Source organism: Macaca mulatta, chromosome 14, assembly GCF_049350105.2.
Source record: "Macaca mulatta isolate MMU2019108-1 chromosome 14, T2T-MMU8v2.0, whole genome shotgun sequence".
Taxonomy (NCBI): Eukaryota; Metazoa; Chordata; class Mammalia; order Primates; family Cercopithecidae; genus Macaca; species Macaca mulatta.
In genome coordinates, this window is record NC_133419.1 from 76,638,824 (window position 1) to 76,659,415 (window position 20,592).

The 20,592-nt window shown below is 55.3% G+C and overlaps 1 protein-coding gene and 2 non-coding genes across 3 annotated transcripts in view; 1 reads left to right on the plus strand and 2 right to left on the minus strand.

Moving 5' to 3' along the window:
* WNT11 (Wnt family member 11) overlaps nucleotides 1-6,264 on the minus strand; it is a 49,438-nt gene extending 43,174 nt beyond the window's left edge. The window contains exon 1 of the mRNA XM_001086955.5: nucleotides 5,977-6,264. The gene's annotated coding sequence lies outside the window, so the exon portion shown is untranslated. The remainder of the gene's footprint in view (nucleotides 1-5,976) is intronic.
* Nucleotides 5,849-5,920, plus strand: TRNAP-AGG (transfer RNA proline (anticodon AGG)). Its single transcript has one exon. It is a non-coding gene; the product is annotated as a tRNA-Pro (tRNA).
* On the minus strand, nucleotides 6,144-6,215 carry TRNAP-UGG (transfer RNA proline (anticodon UGG)). Its single transcript has one exon. It is a non-coding gene; the product is annotated as a tRNA-Pro (tRNA).
* Nucleotides 6,265-20,592: the final 14,328 nt, after the last annotated feature.

Sequence of the window (20,592 nt, forward strand, 5' to 3'; positions counted from 1 at the left end):
GTGCCCAGTGTCAGAGGAGGCATCATCTTGAGTGACATGGTTAGGGCCAGCCTGTCAGACCTCTCTAGGTGTCTGGAGAAAGGTCAATGTCAGAAGCTGCCAGGTGAGGGCTGGACTCCAGGCTGAGACCTGCTGCCCAGTGAAAGGGCTAAATTATTTCAATACATGTGCAGTGCGTGGCACAGCGCCTGGCATAAAAGCAGTGGACAATAAAAACTGCTCAGTGAAAGTTAGCTGTGCCCTAACTGGACAGCAGGGTGGAGGCGCAAGTGCAGAGAGGGAGAAGAACTCGATCCTGGCCCATCTGCCCGGCGGGCCCCCGTCTTCGGAAGGCAGGCTCGGCTCACACCCACTTTCTTGCCTGTGACCCACACCACAATCTCTGTCACTCATGGGCACTGAGGGAGCACCTAGCTTCCTGTTCTGAGCTGTGGTGTCACTTTCTGGTCTTCCCCGATCTCCAGGCCTGAGGAATCCATGGCTTCCCATCCCTGAATTATCCCTAGCTCCCGCCACCCATCCCTCGCTTCCCACCAGCACTGGGCTGGACCTCAAAGGCCAGGAATTAGAGGTCGGGTTGGGACCCCTGAATGTCAGGGCTGGAAGACCTCCAGTGAGTGCCTTGCTTGCCCCTCCTCCAGGGATGCACATGTCAGGGAACTGAGGCCCAAAGAGGAAGCTGCCCTTTGCACAGCCCGTGAGTCTGTGGCTGTTTCTCCAGCCTCCTCTGCTCTCTGGGGGCCCCCAGAGCCTCTGGGAGACCATACGTCCCCCCACCCCCTCACGGCTACACCTCACCTGGTCTTTGCTCTGCGGCTCTGTCTGGGATAATTCTCGCCAAGCAGGGTCAGCCCCTGGGGAGCAGGCCGCTAATGAGCTTCAGATGCCGGGGCCAGACTCAGTCTTGCAGCAGGCGGATGCTCAGATGCTTTGGCTGATTGAGGATGTCTGGCCAGTGGATATGGCTCAGAGAGGACACCTCCCCTCCCTTCACAGGTTACCCCACTCCTGACTTGCACTAGGCACAGCAGGTGCCAGTGTTTAACCCCCCAAACCCCAGCTAGGGCAGCTGTTTCAAGATCTGGAAAAGGACAGACAAACTGGAGGACAAATGCATTTCCATCACTTGGGAACTTAGTTCTTCTTCTCCCAGGACTTTTCTGGGTCCTAAGCTGGTGTTTCCACCAAGGTGGCAGCAGGAAGGGGGAAGAGAGAGGGACAAGTTGCTTTCTGATACCCAATCATGCACGCTCTGGGCTGGGCACAAACGTCATCTTCTCCAGCCCTCACAGGAACCCTACAAAGTAAGAACTGTCACCAAGCCCTTCACAGGAGGAAACGGAGGCTCAGAGAGGGGAGATGATTTGCTCAAGGTTACACAGCCCCTGAGTGGCCAAACTAGGGTTCCATCCCACCTCTGTCAGAGCCCACATTCCACCTGCAACACGCTGGGATGTCTCTAGAAGACCAGAATGCTATATTGTGATCTCCAAGCTTTGTGAATGGTGAGGGCCTGTGGCCACATGGGTTTCAGACCCTCAGGCTGCCTCTGCAGCTGACTCACTCCCTGATCTTGACAAGGCAGCAGATTTCACATCTACAAAACGGGGATCATCATCGCAAGTTCAGGTGAGGTAATGCTAACTGCCATCATCACATTCTCAACCATGCCCAGAACACATTCTGGGAGCCAGACTCACTGCTGGAGGCTTTTTGTTGGGGAGCTTTAAAAACCGTAGATTCCAAAGCTCTGTTGCCTACTAGCTGTGTGACCCTGGCCAAGTTACTGTGCCTCTCTGTGCCTGCATTTCCTCATCTCAGGAAATAAATGAAGATAATATTAGTTCCTATCTCAGAGTCGGTGAGGAGTTAGGTGTGTTATAAAGGGATTAGAAGGATATCTGGCACAGGTGGCGCATCTAGCACATGTGTTAGCTAATACTGGGCTCAACCTTGTGAGACACGTGTTATTTTCCCCAAAGCAGCAATGTGGAAACTGAAGTCATGCAGCACAGTGATTCTCCAACTGAGTGTGCAGAGTCATCTGGAGAGTTTGTTAAAACCCTGAGGGCTGGGCCCACCCCAGAGTTTCTGGAGCAGTACGTCTGGGTTGGGGCCTGAGAATGTGCATTTCTAGCATGTTCCAGGTCATGCTGACGCTGCTGGTGTGGGGCCCACACTCAGAGAACCACTGCTCTGGTGGGCCTGAGTATGGCTCCTGGTATGCGGAGGCCAGCTAGTTCCACACATGATTCGGTGAGTGAGCAGGTGAGTGGGTGCACAGAACAGAAAGGATGTTGGACTAGTGATCCTTCATGGCTCTCTCTCTCCTCTCTCAGCACCAAGGGTTGTGGCTCATCCCCTTCACATCTTCTTTGAACCTGAATTGGGAAGATCCCCACCACACTGTCCCCCACACCCCATGGCAGAGGGCGGCGTGCTTGCTGTGGCCACAGGCTGCAGAGAGGGGCCTGTGTGCCGGCTGCTCACCTCCCACTGTGTGCCCAGTGGTTTTCTATTTCAGTTGCTGTAAAAATATCACCTTTGATCTCAGCTTGTGGCTCTTAAAAAAAAAAAAGAAGAAACCACCAACAGGCTGGGTTTTCATTCTCCCCTGGCCCCACCCTGCCCTCACCTTAGCTCCAGCTCTTTCCCTCCTTCCATTCCACCCCACTCACCCTCTCCTCTTTGCATCTCAGCACCCTGGATCCGGGGCACCTTGGGAATCCGTGGACCCTTCTCTCTCTGTGTGTCACCCCTTGCCCCCATGCGGGGCTGCCTGCAGGAAGAACAGTATAAATAAGGGTGTGTGTGGAGGAAGAGCACCCTCTCCCCTCCTCCCTGTCTCCCTGCCCCTTCCCCTCTGCTCCAAGGTCCCCTGCTTGGCCAGGTCCAGGCCTCTTCTCCAGCGCTGTCAAGCACATGGTACCCATCATAGCCCTGCATCTGTGGAGGCTTGGGTCCTCCCAGAGTAGAAAGAGAAGAGCGAGGGGGCCTAAATATTTAGATCACACCATCTACTCAGGGATCCCTCAGCAGCCCAGAGATGCCTGGAGGAGTGGTCTTCAGGGCTGATGGTGCCAATATCCCAACTCCTGGCTCAGCAGGCAGACAGCCCGCCCCCTCTCCTTGACCCCAAGCCCCCTCCCCCAACACACACACCGGTTTCCTTTCAGTAAACTCTGGGGAGAGGCACATGCAGCCCCCCTGCTCCCCTAGGGTGGTCCTGCATACTCTGGCCTCTGTGACCTGACATTCTTTTTTTTTTCTTTTTCTTTTTCTTTTTTTTTTTTTTTTTGAGGCAGGGTCTCACTCTGTCACCCAGGCTGGCTGGAGTGCAGTGGCGTGATCTCTGCCTCCCGGGTTCAAGTGATTCTCATGCTTCAGCCTCCCAAGTAGCTGGGATTACAGGCATGCCATCACACCTGGCTAATTTTGTAGTTTTAGTAGAGATGGGGTTTTGCCATATTGGCCAGGCTGGTCTTGAACTCCTGACCTCAAGTGATCTGCCCACCTTGGCCTCCCAAAGTGCTGGGATTACAGGCGTGAGCCACCCTGTGCCTCGCCTCCCTGACATTCTTGAGCCTACTTGCTTCACGCAGGCCTCTTAGCCAGAGCCCTTCCGGTTGGAAAGTCAACTTCTCACTTATCAGAGCCCTTCCTGCCCTGCCACTCCCCTGTCCAGTGAGGTCATCTCCAAGGGTCCCAGCGCTGGCAGAGGGACCAGAGAATCCCACCACTTCCCTAAGAAGTTTCTTGGCTGACAGGCATTTTGTGCCAATGGAGGGAGCAAGCAAGCCTTGAACCTCTGACTCACACCAGGCTTTGAGCTGTGATGGTGTCTTTTTTTGGCTTCGGCTTTTACAGAAAGACAAAATACCACTCATTCAACAAACGCTTTACAGGTCATCTGCATCGGGCCCTGTGCTGACATGGCCACTCCTCAGAGAACCCTCCCTCACACTCTTGTGGGTGGAGACACAGATGTGTGCAGGGGTCAGGCATCCAAGCGAGAGGGAGTGCAGGGGTTGGGGGCACTTGGAGGGGTGTCTGCCTGGAGGCGGAGGTGGTGGTGCAGAAACTGCAAGGCCTGGAATGTGCAGGAAGCTGGGGGCAGCCCCAGCTGGAATGAGCAGCTTCCAATGGAGCCATGACTGGAGTGTTCATGGAGTGAGGAGGGCCTGAGGAGAGGTGAGTGGGGAGGGGTCAGGCCTCAGAGAGTCCAGGTGGCAGGTAAAGAGTTCAGCCATTGCTCCCAGGGCCTGGGGAGCCACCGCAGAGTTTGAAGACACTGTGGCTGTGGGACTGTCCCTGGGGAAGGCCTGTCTGGAGGCACAGAAGGCCTAGGCAGAGGATGTAAGGTCCTGGGTGTGTGTCCAGGCCACAGCCTTGTTTAGCAGTAACCACAGTCCGCCAGGGCCCAGACTGAGCTCCTTGCAGACCAGCCCACAGCCCTGGGCTAGGCAGAGGGTGCAGCCAGTGTGGCCACCACTGGGCAGGGGGTTCAGGAGGCAGGCTTGACTCATCAGTGTCCCCAGGCCCCAGCCCGCGGGTGGGGCAGAGCAGGCGCCAGTGGAAGTGTGTTGTGGAGTGAAAGAAGCTTTACAAACGCTTCCAGCGACCGACTGAAGGTATTTCTTCCTGCCCACACATCCTCAGACCTGGGAATAAGGAAACGTGAGGCTCCAGCCAGCTCCTGAAGGCGCAGGACACAGCTGAAAGGAATTTGGAAAAGGGCCACTGGGCAAAAGTCCCTCCAGGGCTTCACAGTCTCAGTTTCCTCATCTTGAAGTCAGGGTGTGTGTGGGGTGGAAAGGGGTGGGGAGGAAGAGAGAGCCAGAGCGAGAGAGAGAGCGACAGAGAGCACAACGGAAATTGGCTGGACTGATCTGCACCGCTGGATCTGCACCGCTGCTAGCATTGTGATGGAGGCCAGCACAGCCACTACCTTCCGCTCTCCTACGGGAGACAGGGGGCGGTGGTGGGGAGCTCCCAGTTCTCTCTGGCAGGCAAGAAGGCAGACCTTGTGACCCCTTTTTCACCAGGGAGGCATGCCAAACACATTGGCTACATGTCCCAAGGACACTGAGCCACAAGGTGGAAGGGCTCCATGGAACCTGTTTCTCGGAGTGGGTCTGGCACCCCTGTTTCCCACAGAGGCTTCTCCGGGAGCCTAGAACCCATGGACCGTGGACGCAGAGGCCAAGCACGGGAAACCGTGCCTGGCGCCCCACATGTTGGGAGGCCCATTCGGTGAACCCGAGTCGGTGGGTTCAGCCCGGGATTAGGTAGCTAAACCAAGAAATTGCACATCTGACCCAGCCCTGACTGAAAAGTCAGGCCAAAGCCTCGCAATGTTAGTTACCCTCCCACAAAGCTAGACATCCAGGAACCCAGGATTACCCAAGCTGCGCAATCATAATGACGATGATGATGGTGAGGTGATGTTTGGAACGCAGGCGCGTTAGGGAACTCCACACATGATTCAGGGAGAATTCTCCTGCCCGGGATCCCAGTCCACCGCCCCCAGCTCCCGGTCTGCAGTTCTCCGCGTTCCCGCCCCAGCTCCCAGGTCCAGTGTAAACTCGTGGTCCCTGTGTCTGCAGAAAGGCACGTTTCCCCGCTGCAGCGCGGACTGGCTGCGTTCTCCCTGCGTCCAGATCCAGGGCTCGCGGGCGACAGAGCGAGTCTCGGGGTCCCACTGTGCGGATACAGGATCGGATACCGGAGGCGAGACCAAAGTGCACAGGCCATTGCGTGGGTCCTGTTCCGCTGGGACGCAAATGCGCAGGCTCTAGGGCGCCTCCTATTCTACTTACAAAGTGAAACAAAATGCTTTACGAACGGTGGCTCGTTGGTCTAGGGGTATGATTCTCGCTTAGGGTGCGAGAGGTCCCGGGTTCAAATCCCGGACGAGCCCTTATTTTCTTTCCCTTCCTTTTCCCTCATCTCAGTACCCTAAATAACAGCACTTACCGAACTGGAAGAATTCTTTAGATAGCAACCAGTGGGCAAAACCGCTCCCTCGTTTTCAATCGTCGATGCGACCTCTTCGAATTGTGCCAGGTCCCATTTCGCGTTCATTAGGACTGTAGAACGCCAAGTTACGTGTGCCAAGCAGATAAAAGAAGTTAAGAAAAGAGGGGCTCGTCCGGGATTTGAACCCGGGACCTCTCGGACCCAAACCGAGAATCATACCCCTAGACCAACGAGCCAGCTGCTCAAGCTCTTCGCTTTCAATTTACTAGAGTCGAAGGCAGTGGCAAGAGCGTGGGGCAGCGCATGCGAGAACTAGTCGGGTGGGGCGTGGTTTCTATGCACAGAAATCCACGCGATCCCCTTGAACAAGCAGGGATTCAGGCCTGCTAGTGTCCCCCGACTTTGCTCCTAAGAACGTACCGCGCCCCCATTCTACCCGGAAACCCTTTCCTCCCTGCCCCTCAACTCCTGTCCCCGCGAACCCTCAATCACCGGCGGGACACACCCCCGCCTTGGAATCCCAGATCTATGCTTCCCGCCTCCAGCGCCCGGGCAGGGGCTGCCTCAGGCTCGGCATACAGCAAGTGCCTAATCAGTTCAGGCCGAATGCTGGACACAGTGCATCGACCCCAAAAGCGATGTGTCAGTCCAGGGCCGGAGCGGAGGGTGCGCAGGCCGCGGACGAGGGCGACACAGAAGGGACGATGTGAACGAGGCCAAGGCGGCCTCAACCCTGCAGGGGCGGGGCAGCGACTTAAAGACCGAGGCTTTCCGCAGCTCCCCCAAAATGGAGACCGCTTGGCCGCGCGGCGGAGGGAGCACGGAGCCTGGAGCACTGAGTGCTAATGTGGCAGCGCGAGTGCGCGCGAGGATCTGGCGCAGAGGGCAAACAATGTGCCTGGCTCTGCAGGTTGTTCTTATTTTTTGCATTAACGAACATTGCCCCGAAACACTCACCTACAGATTACCTTTCGTCCTTCCTCTCCGCTCAGGGTCAACCCCAACCTCCTGGGGTCCGCTGTTCTCTTCCCATTCCAGCGACTCAGACTGGAACCTCTGCGGGATCAGGAGCTAAGTTGGCCCTTTCCCTATGCTCAGGGTATGGAGCAGCGCTTGCCTTCGAAGAATTAACACAAATAATCAGCAATGATTTCACACGCCATCTCTTACTGAACTCTCTCAATAACCTCTCAAGGTAAGAAATGCCCCCATTTACTGGTAAGCAAAGGGGTCAGAGAGGTTAAGTGTGTTACTCAAGGTCACACAGCTTCACATGGCAAAACTGGGATTGAAATTAAGGTGTCAGTGATCTCCCACTGCCTGCCTTGCTTTCCCCCTTATACATTTTCGTTTACCCATTTACATTATATTTATATTCACATTTGTTTTCCAGGAAATATCTGAAATTGTGTGGAAACAATTTATAAAGCAAAGGGCAGTTCCCGACATTCATGTGTTCCTGAGTCACTAACCCCCAAATAACTTCTGGCTCTGCTGCTTTTCACTGCTTCTGAAAATGACATTACTTCAGCCTGTCCCAGCAAGGCCTCCATTTTATGTACATTCCTGTCTGAATACTTGAGAAGGACTCACAGAGTGGGCCAATAGCTTTGCGGTTTCTGAAGTGCTTTTAAGTTGCACGTGAGGAGGAATGAACCCAAAGGGAGGTAAAAATATCTTTAGATATTAAGCGTCTTACCATGTGCCAAGCACAATATAAGGCATTTTACATATTTTCTTACTGAATCTCTCAACATCAACATCCAGGTTAAGGGTGTTTTACAGTTATCCCCATTTCACAGATAAGGAAGCTTGAGGCCACAGAAGTGGAGTGACTTGCCCAAGGGCACGTATTCTGTAATTGTTGGAATTGGGGTTATTCATTTATTCAACTGACTCTGGTGCCAGAGCCCATGCTAGGGGCTGAAGAATCTAGGTGAGGAGGACCCAGCCTCTACAACTGGATCTGTCTGATCTCACATGGAGCTCTCTCCACTACACCAGAGCCTTTGAAAAACTGCTTTCCCGGCTGGGCGTGGTGGTTCACACCTGTAATCCCTGGAGGCCGAGGAGGGTGGATCACCTGAGGTCAGGAGTTTGAGACCAGCCTGGCCAACATGGTGAAACCCCGTCTCTACTAAAAATACAAAAATGAGCTGGGCATAGTTGCAGGTGCCTGTAATCCCTGCTACTCGGGAGGCTGAGGCAGGAGAATCACTTGAACCTGGGAGGTGGAGGTTTCAATGAGCCGAGATCGAGCCCCACACAGGAGCAGGGAGGCCACAGGGCATCCAGTGGAGTAGGGCAAACCTTAGGCAGAGGTTCTCAGGCTCATTGAGACAGGCTGAGTGGAGGCTCCAGTGGAGGGGCTGAGGACAGCTCTCTAGGCTTGCCTCAGGACCCGGCTACACCCTAGATGTGCTGCACACCCCAGATGTGCTGCTGGGTGAACCAGGCTTTCTCCTCTGTAGGCTAGGGGCCGTCAGGAGATCATGACAATTGTCAGTCATTCCCACTGCCCACTGCCCACAGCCCACCATCTTTTGCCCAGATTATGCTGGCATCCTGACTTTTTTTTTTTTTTTTTTTAATGGAATCTTACTCTGTCTCCCGGGCTAGAGTGAAGTGGCATGATCTTGGCTCACTGCAACCTCTGCCTCCTGGGTTCAAGCCATTCTCCTACCTCAGCCTCCCAAGTAGCTGGGGTTACAGGTGCATGCCACAGCACCCAGCTAAGTTTTAAATTTTAATAGAGACTGGGTTTTACCATATTGGCTAGGCTGGTCTTGAACTCCTGACCTCAGGTGATTGGCCCGCCTTGGCCTCCCGAAGTGCTGGAATTACAGGAGTGAGCCACCTTTCCAGGCCCGCATCCCGACTTTCAAATGATGCCTTTGGGTATGTATGGCCAAGTTGCCCACTATCTTCCACTTGAGATGAAGCAGCCTGAGGCCTGCCTTGAAGACTGCCAGGGCTGGGAGCAGGCTGGGATAACACCATCACTGTCAGGAAGGGATTCATTCATCTCCAGATCCACTGTGCCCAGGGTGTTGGCACCGAGAGGATCATGTTCCTCCACCACCCCTTCCTGACCCTCCGTGCTGCCCCCCACCTTCTTCCCAATCTCCCGTCTGGGTGGTGGGGGGCAGGTACCACCACCCCCAGTGACCGAGGCCAGCTCCCATGGCCATGGCATTATGGAGCCACCACCCTGGCCGAGGCTGGCTTCCTCCCCCAACCTCTACTCTAAGAATCCCCTCAGGGCAGAGTGTCAGGGATCAAGCCCCTCCAAGTCTGGGCACTTGCCAGGCTGCGCACAGAACTGCAGGTCAATCATTAACTTCAGGACCCAGTCCGGGAAATGGAAAGCCACTCAAACTCCGTCCCAGTGGTAGGTTTCTCCTGCCCTGCGTCTCCCCAGAGCCACGGGGCCCCCTCGCCCCAGCCGCAGACACAGAAGATCATTCGTTCCTGTGTTTAGGTGACCTCAGGCAGGGCTTTGACACTGGCCAACTTTCAGCTGGGCTGGAAGACTGGGGTTGGCTTCCCAGCCCCTCCATCATTCTGGGTGACCTTGAACAAGTCACTCAGGCTCTTGGAACCAGTTTCCTCATCGGTAAAATGAGTGTAAAGGTAGCTGTCCAGAGGGAGGTTGTGAGTGGGGAAGGGAAGAAATGGAGGTGAAAGTATCTGTGAGCTTTCTGCTAACCCCTGAGCATCTTCATCTATGCGGTTCGGGCACAGGCTTGTTGTCTGTCTGGTCTCAGGGAGGCCATCCTTCCCTCTCCTCCACTCCTGAGGGGCAGATGTCACGGGAGGCGCGAGTGCACCAGCAGGGTCCTCACTCCACCACCTGCTGGCCTACGGCTGCCCTCCCAGAGCTGTTGGGTTGTTGGTCATTGGGAAATGGTGAACTCATTCTTGGAAGCTGACAACAGCTTCCTCTGTTAAAATGAAAATCTGTTCTAGACTTCTCATGAGACCTCAGTTGAACTGGTGTCTTCACCTCTCAAGAGTTGGGATGGACAAATTGAATGGTCTCAAATTTTCTTTTAAAAAGCTATGGAATCTTTAAACGAATTTATTGAATGCAGCTGCACCAGTGGAAAAGGGAGAAAGGCATTTGCAGAACTGCCTGGCATCAGTGGTAGGCCTAGCAAGGCTTCAAGGAATGGTGGCACCTGAACAGCCCTTAATGATGGCTGGGATTTGGCCAGGGGAGACGTAGAAGGGGCATTCTGGGTGGAGGGACATACTTGGCCAAAAGCATGGGAGCGAGAGGGCAGGTCTGTGGGGAGGGGACTCTGAGAGCCTGTGCGGAGGGAGATGTGCCTGGGGTGGTGGCTGGGCTGGAGCCAGGTTTAGTGGGTCCAACTCACCAAGCTGGAGAGGGCAGGGGTGGGGTGAGTCCTGGAGACATGGGGGTCTCCACCATCCAGGCATGTCCAGTCTAATGAAGGAGACAGATCTGCATCCACACAGGACACTCAGGGGTCTAAACGGTCTGAGGCAAAGCACAGGGCGCTGAGCCCCATTTGGCTGGGGAGACCTGGACCAACTGGTGGTCAGGGAAGGCTTCCTGGGGAATCTGTGTGTGCCTGTGCTGCCTCCTAAAGTGAGTGTCTGAACCAGAGGCTGTGTACACTCAAAGGGAGGTTCTAAGCAGAGAAATGCAGTGCCCTGCCCTGTCCTCCCCCTTCCAGCTAGGCCTCCATGTGTAGCCAGGCTCCCTCTACTCACTGCCTCCAGCCTCGCCCCTCCCAGTTCATTCTTGAAGCCCCTAGAATTACCTCTCTTAACTCCAGATGAGACCAGGCCCCACCCTGCTCCACCCTCCAGGTTCCCCACTGTCCCCAGGGTCAAGTCCAGGCCCTCCAGGCTCCCCACTGCTCCCAGGGTCAAGTCTGGGCCCTCCAGGCTCCCCATTGCCCCTAGGGTCAAGTCCAGGCTTCCCACAGGAGGAGGGGAGACCGAGGCCTGCAGGATCTGAGCCCTGTGAGCCCAGCTTCCAAAAGGCAAAGAAAGGTGAGGCCAGGGGCATGGGGGCCTAGCTGCCTCTTCCGGATGGGGCAGGCGGAACTTCCCGAGATAAGGGCAGCCCACAATGGGGGGCTGTGTGGTGCGGCCCATCTCCTGGCCACAGGAAATGAGTGGCCTCCGCACCATTAATCTGCCACTGCCCGCGGCATCCTCTGGAAGGGCGACTCAGGTTGGGGGGGTGATGTTCCTGTGCACCCCACCTGCCGTCTCAGCTGGAGGGACTGGCCCTGCCACTCCAGGCCTTCCTTCCAGGATCATACATACAAGAGGAGGCTGCCCGGAGGGGCGGGGGGCGGGGGCAGGCAACCTGGGTATGGGTACTAGTTCCTGGGTCTGCTGCCTGACTGAGCCCCAACCCGCTGTGGAACCCGGGCAAATGCCTCACCCTTTCTGGCCCCCTGGCCCCTCATGGGTCCCCAGGCTCCTTCCTTCTTGGCTGTTCTGGGAGCCTGAGGACAGCACATGCCTGTAATTCTTGTGTTTCTGCCCCTCTCATCACAAGGGCCCCTGGATACATGCTTTACCCAAATATGGGGGCTCTGACGGGATTTTAGGCGTCAAGTGAGGCTGCCGGGAAGAGGTTTGGGGCTTTGTCAGTTATCTGTGCAGTGCAGCCGAGGTCAGTGGGGAGAATGCACAGCCCTGCACCATTCTGGGCCTCAGTTTCCACTTTGCACTGGGAGGGGTGGGACCCAATGACCCTGTGCGGGGTGGGCTGCTACAGTCAATGACAAGAGACATGACACCATGGAATTCTCACAGTCCCTGAGTTCCACCTTAGCTACAGACCAGCTGTGTGAGTCTAGGCAGACCCCTTCTTGCCTTGGGCCTTGGTCTTCCTGTCTGTAAAATAGGGTCCCTGCCCAGCCAGCTCAGAGGAATTCTGTGACAATGGGTGGAGATGGGGCCCTGTCTGCTACACAGGGAGCGGTTGCTGCCTCTGAAGTGACTGAGCTGGGGATCCACTGTGAGGGGCCAGTCTACAGGCCAGGGAGTGCAGCTCTCCTGCCCCTCCCCTCACCATTTCCCACCTGTTGTGCCCCCAACTCTTGGATGACCAGCCTGAGGCTGGCTTTGGTTGGGAAGGAGGTCAAGCTTCCCCAACCCAGGTGACATTCAAAACAAAGGACAGGACCTGGGGAGCCCCTTAGATACTAGGGCCAGCTCACTCATTGTTCAGATGGGGAAACTGAGGAAACAGGTGGCGAGTCTCCCAAAACCACACGGGCTGCGAGTGGCAGAGAAAAGCCTGCACCACAGACCTCCTGCTTCCCACACCTTCCCTGCAGCTCTGGAATATTAGGGCTGGAGGTGCCTGTGGGGCTCAGGAAACTGAGTTCAGAAAATAGAAGGAATTGCCCAGGGCCACCTGACTTGAAAGAGTTGAAGCAGCACTTCCCGCTCTGCCCATCCCAGAGGTGGCTCTACCTCCTGGTCTCTGATAGGCTGAGTGGCAGTGCAAGGGGAGAGCTTTCTCCGAAGCAGAGATAGGGATTCTCTTGGCATGAGGGAGTGAGCCCCCACCCCACGGGAGCTTCAAAATGGGAATGGCAACATTCCATGAAGGCCTGCAAGACCTGTGTGTGCATCTGAATCTGTCTCCAGCTTCAAACTCTGTCCACTCTAGAGCAGCTGTGCCAGGGGCAGCTGATGCAGGTGGACAGAGCCCAGGAGAGTGGGCCTGGCAGGAGAGAGGGCTAAGGGGCATCAGCACTTGGTTGCTGGCCACGTGAGGGCGAATGACACGGAGCAGGAAGAGTGAGAACAGCCAGGAGTCGAGGGAGGAGTAGGGACCCTACCACTTCTGAGCAGAAGAGGGGGATCCAGTGACCTGAGAGGCAGGAGGGAGCCAGGAGAAGGGGTGTCTGGAGAGGCACGGCAGTTGGGCATCAGGGTGCATGAGGGAGGGAGGGCTGGTGAGCCAGGCCTGAGGCTAGGGCAGAGGTGAGGCCAGGGGGAAAGAGGAAACGGATGGAAGGGGAGCACAGTGAATGTGTTTCCATGGAAATGGCGGGGAGTGAGGACAAAGAGGGGAGGTGTCAGGGTGGGGGGCGGGGACTGCCGGGTGGAGAGGGGCCTGAGACGGAAGAGGTGCCCAGGGATGGGGTGTTGGAAGTCTCTTCTGTGGGACGGGGCAAGAAGAGGACAGAGCTAGAATGAGAACAGCTGCAGATGTGTGTAGGGGAGTGACACAGGACATTAGCACCTGCTCCCTGTTTAGCAAAGAGGGTACTGTCTGATAAGAGTGGTGAGCCGTGAGGGCCAAAGGTTTGCTGCTGGGGGAAGAGGGAGGGGCTAACCAGAGTACTTAGAAAATGTTACCCTGCAGACCAAACACAAGTGGGCCCACAGCGCCTGTCATTGCTAACACTTAGCAGTTGTAGGAGTTCTGGTAGCCGGCCTCGAGTCCTAGTTGTTGCCCATCACACTCTCCTCCTGTACAATGGCTGCTCATGTTTGTAGAGCTCTTACCACATGCTAGCAGCACCCAGCCTTTCATGAGTGTGAACTTGTTCAAGCCTCCTATAGCAACCCCATGAGGCAGGTACGACTACACACGCGTGTGAGCTTGCGGGCACACACACACAGATACACAGACACAGGGGGGTCCTATCCAGCCTGGGAAAGGAACAGGGCAGGGGAAGGTGGGAGCAGTCCCTGACTGAGAAATCCCTCCAGTTCTCCAGCTTCCACCATTCTTCCCCTCCCCACCTCCATTCTCCCATCTGTGTCTCTCTCAGGTGAAGATTATTTGATGGTTTTCAGACTCTCCTCCCTTGCTCCCCAAGCCCCGACTTATCCACTGTGAGAGTTGGGAGGACTGAGAAACCAAAGTCCCAGGTCCATATGATAGAAGGTTCCAGGCCCTCACCCCACCCCACCGCAAGCTATCTTGGGTCACCCCCTCCCCGACGTGTCACCTGCAGCCTGAGCCTTCCTGGGTGAGTGTGGCCAGCTGAAGCAGAGTGAGATCTTCAAGTATTTGACTTGGTGGCTTGAGAGCCCTGGCAGATGCCACGTTCATCCCTGGGCAGTGCCTGACTAACCAGGAGAAAGGAGGCTTCTGCAGCACTGCTTTCTCCCATGGGGCCCTGGCTCATCATGGAGGCCCTTCCTCCCCTTCTTGGACCCCAGAGATCACTGGCTGCCTCTCTTCCTACCCTGGGGCCACCCAACCGTGCAGACCAGAATCCGCTTCAGTGCCACCCCTACCCCCACTGGGCTGCACTGATTCTATCACATTTTCAAAATTTTCCTGGCCTCCATCCAGATCCAGTCCCTGCCCACCCAGCCAGCCATTCACCATCTACTCAGCTGCTGTGGTCTTAGTGTGTCCCATAAATTCACATGTTGAAACCTAATCCCAGTGTGATGCTATTTGAAGGTGGGGCCTCTGGAAAGTGATTGGGTCATGAGGGTGGAGACCTCATGACAGGATTAGCACCCTCATAAAAGAGATCTCAGGGAGACCCCTCATCCCTTATGCCATGTGAGGACACAGCACAAAGGTGGCAGTCCCTGAACCAGATAGTGGGTCCTCACCAGACACCAACTCTGTCAGCACCTCGATCTTGGACTTCTTAGCCTCCAGAACCATGAGCAATACATTTCTGTTGTTTATAAGCCACCAAGTCTATGGTATTCTGCTATAGCAGCCCGAAGGGACGAAGACATCATCATATTGTCCTTTATAAGACCCAGCATCCATAAGAGGGGACCTTACCAGATGCCAAAATAAGTGGCATAGATGGAAAACTTCTGCCCTGTTCCCCTCCCAGAGCTGTGGTGAGGTTCAAATGAGCTAATGGTCATGAACATTCTGTGTAAACTGCTGGGATCTATAATATTACTCATTTCTAGAGCACGAGAGCACTGTGAGGTGAGTAGCATGAAGGCTTGACACCACCTGGTGCCTTCTGGGAATGGAAGGATTTCCTCTGGCTGAAGCCCAGAGGGGAGGAGGAGAGGGAGTTGGGGTGAGGCTGGAAGTGAAGACAGGGCCAGGTGTGAGGGCCTTGGGGGTCTGGATTAATGACCTTCAACTGTGTTCTGAGGGTGATGGGGAGCAAAGAGAGGATCTCCAGCGGGGAGTTCAGGTGGTGTGGACAGCCCATGGCATCTCCATCAGGAATACAGAGACCTTCAAAGAAGAAGAGACCACTGAAAGTGTGGATGGCTGAGACCCATCAGCAGGAGGAGAGGGAGCTCTGGTGCCCCTCAGAGTTGGAGACTGGAGCCATAGACAGGAGCTAAGCTGGAGAATTCTGGAAGGCACATAAATCTAGGCATGGTCCTTCTGCCTGCCCAAGCCCCACAGGCCCTCCTGACACAAGAGAGGATTCTGGGTTGGTCCTGAGAAGGGAAAAAGGGGTGCTGGGGAGAAGGTGCCTCCTGCCCAGTATGTCTAGGGAAGCCTCACATTAGAATGGGACTCAGCTGGGAGGGGAGAGCAGAGAAGGCTGGGCAGGGCCCAGTTGTGCAGGGTGTTCACTGCACAAGGGCACTGGTTGAGGGGGTGAAGGGGTGAAATCCTGGCACGGGGCTGTGACTGCCCAGGCGGGGCACCTTTTTCTAACTTTCACAAAGGCACCACAGAAGCTTGATGGGCCCTGTCGCCATGGGAGAGCAAAAGGGGCCCCAAAACAGATTCAAGCACTGAGAAGGCAGGAGCCTAGTAGGGCCCAGCACAATCTCTCTGTCTCTTGCTCCCTCAAAACACAACCCGATTTTCCTCTGGGTGAGGAGAGGAGCTGAGCCTTCACCGAGCTCCCTGAGGACCCAGGCTGCGAAGATGGTGCCGTGCTAGAGGCCCTGGCCAATTTGGGCACTGGGAGGCCCTGTAGCAGAGCCATGTGGCTTGGCCAAGAGAGGGGAGGTCTGGCATGGCTGGCCCCCAAGCTCTGCTGCTGCTCTGCCAGGCGCTGTTGGGCAGTCCCCCAGGTGACCTGTTTGAAACAAGATGGTGGCCGCACTGACGAGTGACTACAGGAGGCAGCAAGGAGTGGGGAAGGGGCCAGGCCTTGTTCAGCTCCCTCTGTGGCAGGTGGTGGCACATCACTGTCCTCCTCTGCAGCTCAGTGTCCTCCACACAGGGATCTGCTCCCAGAGTCTGGGGATATCTCCCAGCCCCCTGGTGCCTGGTGGCTGCTGTCAGTAGGGGCAGACATTTTCATACCCTACACAGGAAAAGCAGTGGGGGGTGGGAAGCCAAGGTGAGACCTGAAGCTGGAGCAAGAAGGGGTTCGGGAGGCAAGGACCCATCACCCCAAGTGGGGATGCTTTCTCCTCTTCTCCCATGACTTCCTGGGGTTCCTACTTCTCCCACACTTCTTTCCAGCCCCTGCGCACTCCCAGCCACTGTCCTCTGCACACCCCAGATTCCAGAGGGCCCAGTCTGTGTTGCCAGAGCCACGGCTGCTATCTGGAGAGCACTGGCCACCCCAGGCTCACTGTCAGCACCACACACACACCATCTCACCTAAGTCTCGTGACAGCTCCACAAGGGACAGAGACTGCTATTCCCAGCTTATAGATGCAAAAACAAAGACTCAAAGAGGTTAAGTCGCTGCCTCATATCACAGTAAACAGATGCTCCCACAGGAACACAGCCATTCCTAACAACTCTATCATCTATGCTGGCCATCTATAGCCAACAGGCTGCACTGGGCAGCCCGGTGTCTAACTCTCAGGGCAGATGGGCCAGCCCTGGGCCTGCAAGGACTCCCAGCACAGAGCCAACCTTGTGCTGTCTTCTGGAGCCACTCGGGATGCTGGCCCTCAGGCTGGAGGCACAGGAAGGTCAACCAACCGGCTTTCAGTCTGGGATGTTTTCTGCACTTCTATAGACCAAAAAGAAGCCACTGATGGCTGGGCATGGTGGCTCACGCCTGTAATCCTAGAACTTGGAAGGCCGAAGCAGGTGGATCACTTGAGGTCAGGAGTTTGAGACCATCCTGGCCAACATGGTGAAACCCAGTCTCTATTAAATAATACAAAAATTAGCTGGGCATGGTGGTGCGCACCTGTAGTCCCAGCTACTCAGGAGGCTGAGGCAGGAGAATCACTTGAACCCAGGAGGCGGAGGTTGCAGGGAGCTGAGATGGCGCCACTGCACTCCAGAGTGGGCGACAGAGCAAGAAAAGAAAAACAAAAAAACAAAAAAAAGAAAAGAAAAGCCCCTGATGGATGTGGTGTAGAGCCTCAGCCTGGAAGGGCTGCAGACCCCAGACTGTCCCTGCGGACCCTGGGGTTTCCATCCCCCTGTTCTGTCCTGTCCTGGGGCAGACCCCATCTGCACACCTGGAGCTGCGTCCTCTTGCTCCCTGGGGACCAACCTTTGCATGCATGGATACAAACAACTCCAATTACTGAGAGTGTCTAGTTCGGACTTCCCCTAGTCCTCCCTACCTCAGCCCTGGTCTCAAAGCCCTGTGATTTTTTGGGAAAATCAGTGCTTGAACGGCCTTGGGGACCCCTGAGTCCAACCCTACTGTCAGAAAGAGAAGACTGGAGCTCTGTGAGAGGCCCAGCCTGGCCCAAAGTCACGTGGCTTGGGGACCCCTGTTCATTCCCTCACCCTGTGCCAAGTCCTGCTCCCTTAGCTCAGCCCTCAGAGGCTCCATGATGGGGCCCGGCATGGTTTTAATGCCCAAGAATGATGAGGCTCCCACCCCACCCCAGGATTTAAGTCCAAGTTCCTTGGCCTGGCATGTCAGGATCTGGGCCTGCCACCTGTTCCAAATGGGTCCCCCATGACTGCCACCCCTCACACCAGCTGGGCTTAAGCTACATGTGCATCTTCCACATCTCAGCTCCCCACTCCAGCACTACTGACCACCCATCAACAGGCCAGTGTCTCAGGTCCAAATGTACTTGAGTCACATGTCCTCCCAGGTCCAGTCACCTATGGCCATGTCACATGGTCACCATGATTGCCAGGACCACTAGGGGGCAGTTCTCAGAGGAGGGGTTAACATCGCAGTGAAGGCAGATGACTTCTGACAGGGCAGACCAGTGAGCACTGGATGGCAGAGCTCCTTGGCCTTCAGGGTTATCTAATCCAAATTCAGCCTTGTTAAAGCCAGGGGCTGGGGCCAGAGAGGGCCAAGGACTCACCCGAGGCCACACAGCACATGGGTGATAATACTACACGAGTGGTGTACGGGGAGCCTTCATACCGGGTTCCACAATCGATGAGGCCCTGTCACCCCGAGTGCCTCATGTAATCCTCAGAATGACTATACGAAGTAGCCCCTAGAATCCTTATTTCCAGTTGGTAAGTAGGGGCTTGGAGGGCATACTATGCAACTATGGAGTGAAAGAGCCAGGACTGAACCCAAGTCTCCATCTGAAGCCAAAATCTAGGGCTCTTATGGTTGTACAACATTGTGAATGTTATTAATGGTGTTGAATTATACACTTAAAATGGTTAAAATAGCAAACGTTATGTTTATATATATATATATATATATATATTTTTTTTTTTTTTTTTTTTTTTGAGATGGAGTCTCGCTGTATCACCCAGGCTGGAGTGCAGTGGCACAGTCTCGGCTCACTGCAAGCTCCGCCTCCTGGGTTCACGCCATTCTCCTGCCTCAGCCTCCCAAGTAGCTGGGACTACAGGCGCCCGCCACCACGCCCGGCTAATTTTTTTTTATTTCTAGTAGAGACGGGGTTTCACCGTGTTAGCCAGGATGGTCTCGATCTCCTGACCTCGTGATCCGCCCGCCTCGGCCTCCCAAAGTGCTGGGATTACAGGCATGAGCCACTGCGCCCAGCCATGTTATATATATTTTACCACAATTTAAAACAGTTAATAATGCAACATACCAAAAGCCATTAATTGTACACTTTAAATGGGAGACTTGTATGGCATGTGAAATATATCTCAATAAAGCTGGTTTAAAAAACAAAAAAAAAGTCTTGGGCTCTTAACCAGGATGTTCTGCAGACTCTTGTGTCAAGGAGCTCAGAGAGTAGTGGGGCAGACATTCTCCAAATGGGGAGAAGGAGCTCTGATGGGGAGCACAGGCTGCTGGATCCCAAAGGGGTTCTCAGGGCAGGTTGCAAGCCACACCCACCTGTGGAGCTTTGTAGCTGCCCAAAGGTCCAGACTCCACCCCCTGGAGATTCTGCCACTGACTACACTAGGGTTGAGATCACTGCCCTTCCCATGCAGAGGTGACACTAAGAGGGTTTTGAAGGATGAATAGGAGCTACAGGATGGAGAGGTTTGAGGGAGAAAAAGGAGTCCAGATAGAGCACACAGTGTCTGCAAAGGCCAAGAGGTGTGAGCAGGAGGGGCTGGGTATGTGTAATCAAACCCTGCCTACCAGCTCTGGAGAACGGTGTCAACTTCTGCTCAGGGGCCAAAACCAACAGAGGTGTGGCTTGTGTCCTGTGCACCCTCCCTGCCACCTTCCTCCCTAACCCCCACCATCACCTGAGGCCTTTTCAGTCCATCAATCAACAGGCTAGATTTACAGGGTAACTGACCAAGACTAGCTCTGAACTGACAGCACACTCCCTTCCTTCACACATACTAAGGAAAGAAGCCCAGAGCCACTGGAGGGAGGCATCTGTCTCAGCCTTGAAGGTGCCAGTGATGGTGGCAGCAGCCCATCTGGAGCAGCCACTGTGAGGACTCCAGCTGTAGCAGGGGAGGCACAGCCAGGGCTGCAGTTTCCATGGAGCCAGTGGGGCCAGGAACAGGTGGGGGCGCCGCACTCTACTGAGTTGGCAGAGTGGGAGCCCCATGCTCCCAGGCGCAGCTACAGCCACCCAGTCTTGGCTCCCAGCCTAGGCATCCCTGTGCTATCAGGGGCCTGCAGACTTGGAAGTGCCTGCTCCCAATGCCTGCTCTGATTTTGAAGCTTTTGCTGCAGGCACCAGTGTTTGGATAAGGGAAACATGATGGCACCTGAAAGCTCAGAGATGCCAGGAACCACAGAGCCCCAAAGAGGGTATTACAACATGTCACAGCCCTGGCTCTGGGAGCCCCAAGTCTGGGCTCCTACAAGGGCCACAGCTTTTCTCTCCTTCTCATCACGTGCAATGTGGCAAGCAGGGGGTGTGTAGCCAAGCCCAGGCACTGTTGTGACCCAGCTGGGTGTGCACATGCTTGGGGTGGTACTGACACGCCAGCCCCCTGCCACCTCAAGCCCCCTCTGAACATTGGGTGAGGAGTGCTAGAGGAAGGCTGGGGGCCAAGGGCAGCTCAGCATGAGCCTGCAGATGCCCTTTGGTGTGAATAGCATGGGCATTGTGAATGACATGTTGATGGCATCAGGAGGCAGACAGGTTCCTAGACAGGAAGGGATGGGTCCCTGTGAGGCCCCACCTTCAAGCCAGGGACAACCTGAAGGCTGGGGGCTGGGCTGCCAGCGACCGGGGAGGCCAACGTGGGGAGTGAGAACTTCATTGATGACTGTTCGGCCAGTAGGATGGTGCTTTTTCCAGACCCACCCATAGCCACCCATGGACCAATCACCACTTCCTCTACTCTGAGCACATAAAAGCCCAGACTCAGCCAGACTCATACACCTGCTTGGATGACCTGCCCTCTACAGATCT